We start from the raw sequence: 8,447 nt of genomic DNA on the forward strand, positions 1-8,447 counted from the left end.
TGTACAGTGATCCCAGAGATCAATGCTCACTGAACACACAGAAGCTGAATAACAAGAGTCTTACATCCAGACATACCATATTACACAAGTAGGACCATTATGGTCAAGTCGTGAGTATAACTTCGCAGCGGAAATCTTCATCGATAACTTGGACCCATGCCATCTGCCTTAACCCTACAGGCATTCTGACTGGGAAGCGTCCTAGCTTACATGTTCATCACGAAGTATTCTTCATCATATCCTGTTCTTTCATGCCTGGCCAATAAAATAACCAGTGGCAAGCCAATGAGTACTTCGAATGTACTCGCAAGCAACCCAAGGGTGATAACAGGATAATTATGCAAGGCACTACTGCTGAATTCAACTATACTCAACTAGATTCACCTACTTAAATCCAAATCTCATGTCCAACGAGAATTCCTACATGTTTACCCCAAGTCATACTTGTATTGTCAACTATCTCCTATCAATATCCCCTGGTTAAGACAAATCCCTATACCTTCAAGAATCCCAGCTTGCGATCATAATTGTCATACTAAATCCAATTTACTCAGGGGTAATGAAAGTCATGCTACTCCATTAACTGATCCCACCAAGTTCATCTACCAACATGAAAGCCTCATAATCCACCAAATAGTCTCATAAAATTTCTCAAAGTCATTGATATAAACTCATCAAGTCATTTGTCCTCTATTCCTATATCCTCAAACTGGTCTTTCCTATGGCATCGTCAATTCTTGTGCTATATTAGGATGACAATGTGCTTGCCCATTACGTCCACTAGTTCCATAATGAACCCAGTGTTGTGCAAGGTTACGGAGGCTTAACTGGTTCTCTTGCGATTTCACAGGTTAACCTCAGGGTTAAGGATTCGAGCTGGGGTATATTGTGAAGTCTCGAAGGGTCTAGGGATGGGCTTCTAATCTTGAAGGGTAGACATAACTCTACTGGGTTGCACTTGGTCGAGGAGGCTGCAACAAAAGTCTCCAGTGCTAGTTGGTCGCCGAGGTGGAATCCTCGGTGCATCTTGTCTTGCTGGTCTTTGGTTGATGAAAGAGGTGAGAGGGGAAGTAGCATAGATGGGGGATGCCTAAAGGGGGTTCTATAGTGCAGGTTCAAACAAACAAGTGCCAAAAGAGCCAAGAATAAGCATCAAGATAAGGAAGCTGATATTGTCGCGTACTTGTTGCCTAGGGCAAAAAGAGCGACTGATATCAAAACACAAACAAATAAAAACAAGCAACACACAATCATGGTTCCATTCGAACCATCATATGGACTCGACTGCGCATAGGGGGTACACGACTCATCCTACCCTAGGGGTCCTTGGATTCAGTAGTCGTGCTTTGCTCCGTGCCTCGTGCAGTCTTCTGGGTTTTCCTCAGGTGTCGCTACATCTCTTGTAGTTGTTCGATGAAACGATCCAGGTTGAGCCTGAAGAGTCTTCAATGACTTCTCGCCTGTTAAAGTGATGGGGTGAAGGTGGCTCCTCGAAGTTGGCATTGACTCGGTCTTGAGTTGTCTTCTTAATCATGATAATCCATTTTGCCTTCTAAGGCGTCAAGGGTTCCACATAAGCAATCCTTTATGCAATGACATAAACAAGGCATAGTAGAGGTCCATCCTGTCGGTTACATTGATGACAACATCGACACCGAGAGCGGGGGACGAAGAGAACCGTTTTCCTGCTCACTATAGTGAGGCGGACCAAATGGCGAGGTTCTCATCCACCGGTGGTTGCCGATACAACAATGGTAAGGACAGGGTTGCTCTATTAGCGATGTATATCATTATCTTGCATATCCTATGCCCTGATCATCGTAGGCCAAGGTTGCATCATCCTGGGGCAAATTCAAAGATATCACCATCCTCTGGGTCTTCATGTCCTCATTCGTCGAAGACGTATCTTCTGTTGGCATCGTTTGCTCGGGTGTCGCCAATCTTGTGTTCAGAAGAGTTGGGTGAGTGTTTGGCAAGGTGTACTCCTTCGAGGATTACAAGGAATCCTGTGGTTAGGGGCATAAGGGTAGTAGCGACCAAAAGTTTTGAAGGGGAAGAGATCAATAAGGACAATATACCTTAGTTTTCGAAAAACTTAGAAGGGAAGAGAAGTATAGATAGTTTTGAAAACTAGTAATAGTTTTGGAAATAGTTTTACCTAACTAACGACCATGCTAACTAAGGCTTCCTACAGTCAGGATGGCTCTGATACCAGCTCTGTGGGGACCCCAACTCATAAGTCGTGATCACCAAATGCACGTGTACAGTGATCCCAGAGATCAATGCTCACTGAACACATAGAAGCTGAATAACAAGAGTCTTACATCCATACATACCGCATTACACAAGTAGGACCATTATGGTCAAGTCTTGAGTATAACTTCACAGCAGAAATCTTCATCGATAACTTGGACCCATGCCATCTGCCTTAACCCTACAGGCATTCTGACTGGGAAGCATCCTAGCTTGCATGTTCATCACGAAGTATTCTTCATCATATCATATTCTTTCATGTCTGGCCAATAAAATAACCAGTGGCAAGCCAATGAGTACTTTGAATGTACTCGCAAGCAACCCAAGGGTGATAACAGGATAATTATGCAAGCACTACTGCTGAATTGGCATTTTTGCGGAAAGCTAGTTTTTCTCACGCAAGTATGATCAACATTTATCAAGGGTATGAATGCGTCTGCAACAAGTATCAGGAGGTTACAGACATCAACATCGAGAGAAAGTTGTGAACAACTCATGCTCAAGCTCATCGTGACTTCCTCACGAATCACGTCAACAGATTTACCAAACTGTGTTGTTTTCGAGAAACATATGGACGTAGTCTAAGCAGCACCACCCAACTATCCTTGACCGTGGACACGGCTATTCGAATCGTTTTACACTCTGCAGAGGTTGCACACTTTCGTGTCATCCACGACCCGCGGTACCTCAAGTACCCGAGGTAAGCACCCGATCACTATCTTTACCTAGACGACACTAACATAGAGTCCACTCGATTGGTAGTAAACCCCGTGCCCAACATTTCACATCTTAAAATTGTGGAGCCTCGCTCCCATATTCATCACATACCACTGGCATGGGTTACCAACGGTGTGTCCGGTGCCCCATAAAAATGTTCTTGGCCGCCCTAACTGGCACGACCCCGTCCCGAGAGAGAGCACCAACTCTCCCCCGTCACTAGTAATGCAGGCTCCAAGCTAGTATCGGCCTAGGTAATCAATAATGCCCTTTCCCATATAAGGGTAGAGTGGTTGCGCATGTAAGGTTGGGACAGTCGACAAATCTTAAATCTAATCCGTCTCTGTAAACAACACTTTTATCAAGCCTCGGTACACTACTTCTCCACCAAGTAGTGACCTAGTTCATCATCATCTCCCAGGGGCATCAGTGGCACCCACTCGGGCTGTTTGCAAGTATGTCAAACCACAGTTGTTTCTTTCCATGCAAAACCCTGACCCACTTGCGTAGCATCTACTTTAGCATCCTATCTACTCCCACCGGCATAACCCTCATAAGGAGGTAGGGTCATGCACAATGCAAGTATCAACGAGGAAGTAATGGAGGAAACCCATCAAGGTGGTTACCACCTCATCATGATTCCGTTGCAACAACAATATGGTGCAATATGACATGCATAAAAAGGGTTTCATAGACATGGTCAAAGGGCTGCTTGCCTGGTTCATCAGAGTCTTCAAGTCTTCAAATATCTCTGCTCCAACTCTAAGCATTTCGTCTACTTCGTCAACTATCATCGAAAGCAACCATAATAAGCAACACAACAAGGTAGAAAATAAAAGTGCTCTAAAAATATTAATTTGAATTTTCTAGGACTTCCCTGGTCATATGAAAAATAACCAGGGTGGTTTCATTGGAATTGGATTAGTGAATATTTCTGAACATTTCAATATGATGGAATCAAGGGGTTTATGGATTTGCAAGAAGTGTACAAAATATATTTTTGAAAGATGAGCAAATGCACCCATTTAGCAAATCATGATTTTAGAAGCATCTGGGAGTTGGTTTCACTGGATTTGGACTTCAATTGAATTTCCTATGAATTTACAAAGTTGACAAATATGAAGAAATGGCTCATTATTTTATGTGGGACAGAAAGTATTAAGAAAAATGTTCATAAGCTAAGTTATGAACTTAGAAGAATCTAGGAATTTGAATCATGGCATTTGGATCAAATTTGAGCCCTCTGTGATTTTCTAAAGTTTATGACAGAAATGGAAAAAATGGTATTTGATAATTATTTGTGAAAGAAATATTTCTGGAAAAATGTACAAATAGCACCTTGAGATATGGCATGAATTTAGAAACTACTAGAAATTTGAATCATCAAATTTGGAGTTAATTTGAATTATTTATGGATTTATGAAGTTGACTGGGAAAAGAAAAAGGAAATAAGGCTTTAACCTTATCCTGCGCACGGGCGACGGATAGACCGTGGGCCGGCCCAGTGGCTCGGCTGCGCGGGCAGAGGTAGTGATGTCGAAGGCGGCTTCGCAGGGGTGCGCCTTCGCGTAGGGGAGGTGGATCCAGCCGAAGCCATTTCCACTTAAATGGTCGGGCCCGCCTGCTGGGTCGCTGATGCGCGGGGCCCAGCAGCAGGCCGTCTTCAACCTCCAGCGCGCGCTCCGGCCGCGGGGAGGAACGGCTCCTGCCGGTGATTGCCGGCGCTACAGAGCATCTCCGGCGACGCTCCGCCCACCGGCGTGCTCAGGAGGCCACGCCGCACCCATCCATGTGCTTCACGCATGCCGGGGAGGGTCGTAGCGGCGATGGCCTGGATGGCCGCGGAGGAGGCTGTCAGCGAGGTTTGGCACAGCGAGGCAGGCACGGGGAGGAGGAAATGGAGTGTGGGGCGAGTAGGCGGTGGTAGTGAGGGGGCTCTGGAGTGGCTAGGGAGAGAAGAGAGGCTCGGGATAGCCCGAATTTAGCACGGGGCTGGCGGTGGTTCTCTGTCCACGGGGGGATATGGAGTGCGCGAGGAGGGAAGTGGGTCGGTCCAGGGGGTGCACGGGAGGGAGAGAAATCCAAAGGAGTAGAGAGGAGGCTCGGGGGTGGCTTTAAATAGAAGGGGGCGAGGTGCACCGTGGACTGGTGCGCCGGCGAGGTCGTTGCCGTTGCTAGGGGTCACGGGGGCTCGCGTCTGCGTGTCCGGGGCGTTTGTAGAGATGGTCTACGACCAGGGGAAGGGAGAGAAGGAGCGGGGAGAGCTCCGGGTGGAGCCATGAGCTCGCACGCACATTGGCGGGCTCGGGCGGCTCTGGGCACGCGCGACATGGGCAGGACAGAGAGGGGAAGGAGGGGGCTAGCATGGTGGCGTGTTGCGGACGTCGAGGCACCTCGACTGGCGCAAGGGGGAGGCTCGAGGTGGTCGGGGGATGCGGCGTCAATGGTCAGGAGCACGCTGATGTGCTCCAGGGCGCGCAAATGGCCGGCACCCGCGGCTTTTTCTCGCATCCTCACGCGCCCACTTGTGTCTGGCAGCTGCAAGGGGGAGTAAACAATGTGGCAATGTCATTGGACGCCCTGGGAATCCAGTGGAGGGGAGAGGGAGTTGAGAGAGAGTGGAAATGTTGCTGCCCAGAGAAGAAAAGTGGATCCCTGCCCCCTTCATCATTGCCTCTCTGGTAGGGAAGCACACCAGAGGTAGAGGGGAACTAGTAGGTGTGGTGGTAAAAAGTAGAACTCATGGAGATTAGTGGAAGTGGTCAAATTGGTGTTTTTAGAAAAATGGCAGAAGGTGTTTGTTGTTGATTTGGGAAATAATATGAACTCCTCTTGTCATAAGGCTTGACAGGGCCAAATGGCATGATAAAACAAGTGGTTCGACCAAGATTGAGTCCATTTGGGAAAAGTTGCCAATGCAACTTTTGTAAACCCTAGAAATCAACAGAAATGGACTTTTCAAGATTTAGTCATGCAAAGCTATTCTCCTTGATGCACAACTTAGTGTAGTGTCATCATTTGAGGTTCTGAACATGTCCACAAAAGTTGAGATCAAAAGGAGAAAGTTGCCAATGCAAAGTTGTTCAAATTTGGTTCTGGACAAAGAGGGTTTTGGGGCACTTTGATCAAGATAACATTCTCTCTAACTTGTGCCATTTGGCCTAGATGCATTATTACACCATTTGAGCATGTGCACCAAGTTTGAGAGCATTTTGACATGTTTGACAGTGCAAAGTTGTTCAAACTTGAAAAAGGACAGAAGTGGTTTTGAGAGGATTTCATGGGGTTATACTATTCTCCATGACATGAGACTTGGCAAGATCATCAAGCATGTCATATGTGACATGATAGAATTTTCTTGGAATTTTTGGCGAATATTTCCTTTGTAAATATTTCAAAAGCTTGAAATATCCAGAAAGGGTGTTTGAGGGATTTGACCAATATTTTGAACATGACCATGTGTTGAAACTCTTATATATGGACAATATATGTCCACTGAGTTTCCCTAGGTTTTTCCCAAATGTTTTTAAATCATTAAAATAATTTTAACCTATTAAAGACCATTTCTGGACTTAAGAAAAAGCCTTTAAATAAAATAGGAAAATAACTTTTAAAATTATATTTTTGTGGTTTCTGGGTGTCCAATATCTAATAGGAGTTAAATATATTTTTGGAAATATTTTTACTGCCCTTAATTAAGTACTTGTAGTGCAAATCTCAATTCAGGAGTTTTTGGAGAACTAATTTTTGAAAATACTATTTGGCCAAATTATTTTTGTAAGAAATTATTTTTATGTTCTATACACATGGCATGATCATTGGGCAAGGATTTGGATCAAGGGGAAGGAGTATAAGAGTTGGAGAATTTATTTGATTTTTAGAGCACTTGCAACAACAGTCAAACATTCAATCAAAGCAAAGACAAAACACTCAAAAGTTTTTGTCAAACCACATTTTATCATGATTTATCAGCTTAAGTGTTGTGGCATGAAAATCAGGGTGTGACAGACCTACCCCCATTACAATAATCTCGTCCCCGAGATTCCCAGACTAGGCGCGGAAAGGGGTACAGAAACTTGGATCTGGGGTAGTCTTCAAGTCCTCATGTTGCTTCTGCTTCCGTGTGGTGCTCCATTGAACCTTGGGGTACTTAATGGTGTGGCTTCGTGTATGACGTTCTTCTTGATCCAGGCTGCTAATGGGTAGCTCGCGGTAGGTTAGATTGGGCTAGGGGTCGATGGTTTGGTGATCGATATCCTTGTAGAGATCGGGCTTATCAGGAAGTTGGAAACACTTCCAGGGTTGTGATGCATGGAAAACGTTGTGCACATCAGGTAACTCAGGTGGCAACTCCAGCTGGTAACTGTCTTCCCTTCGTCTCGTATCGATCTCGGAGGGGGTTGTTAAATCTTGGTGTGGGTTTTCCCTTGACACGGAGATGCTTGGTTCTTCTGAGAGGAGTGACCCGTTGGTACACATGGTCTTCGACGCAGGAGTTTACTTCTTCACGATGGCGGTTGGTTTAGTTCTTCCTCCTTGACATGGCGGTCTTCACATGTCCCTTAACCAGCTGAACGATTCTTCTTCCATCTTCGGGTAGACAAGTATGTCATCAAATAAGGATGACAACTAACTTGTCCTAGTACTCCATGAAGTATATGGGGTACGTAAAGTAGACTAGGGCATTGGTGGTGGTTTGGTTGAGTAAGGCCAAAGTCTTATCGTCCTAGAGTCAAGGCCCATGGTCATGATCCGACCATGTTGTGGCTTGGCAGGGTTTAAGGATTCTCAAGGATTCTAGTGTGCGGGTGAACGTTTATCATCTTATCCTTGAGCACAGTTTCTGAGATGCCAATAGTTCTACCTAGTCATTCAAACAAATCACATCATATTACCAAAAGAATCATCTTGTGTAGGTCAACTCCAATCATCACTCATGCTATTCATATCCTTATGACTCTCGAGAGGAGGTTTAACAAAATCATATAAGTCTATGATCCTCAAACTCATGTGTATGGCTATCCTATGTAAAAATCCATGGGTAGAGCATACAAGCTGTTAAGCTTCAATTAATCATGACAATCCAAGTGCTCATCCTATTCTCCCAAGGTCTAAGATAAAGCATCTCTATCCCAAGGAAACACGTCGTATGCCACTCCAAGATCTAGCTTCCTTTCCTATGAATCGACTCCAAAAGCCCATTAACTACATAATTCATTAATTCTACAAATCCAATGTCTATGGTGTTCCACATGATCTTCTAATGTCCTATAATCCCCAAATACTTGAAAAGGCTATCTTTGCTATAGTCAGTCCACCGATTCCCATTATCATGGTCAAGTAAACTCCAAGGTCAAGCTTATACAGAATCCAAAATCAACTCCGACAATTAATCCATTCTCCTAGTTTATCGTCCACCGAGAAACATCGTATCATGATCGAGATCATCAGTCTAAATCCAATTTACTCCAAACCAT

The sequence above is a fragment of the Aegilops tauschii genome, chromosome 4, assembly GCF_002575655.3.
Source record: "Aegilops tauschii subsp. strangulata cultivar AL8/78 chromosome 4, Aet v6.0, whole genome shotgun sequence".
Lineage (NCBI taxonomy): Eukaryota > Viridiplantae > Streptophyta > Magnoliopsida > Poales > Poaceae > Aegilops > Aegilops tauschii.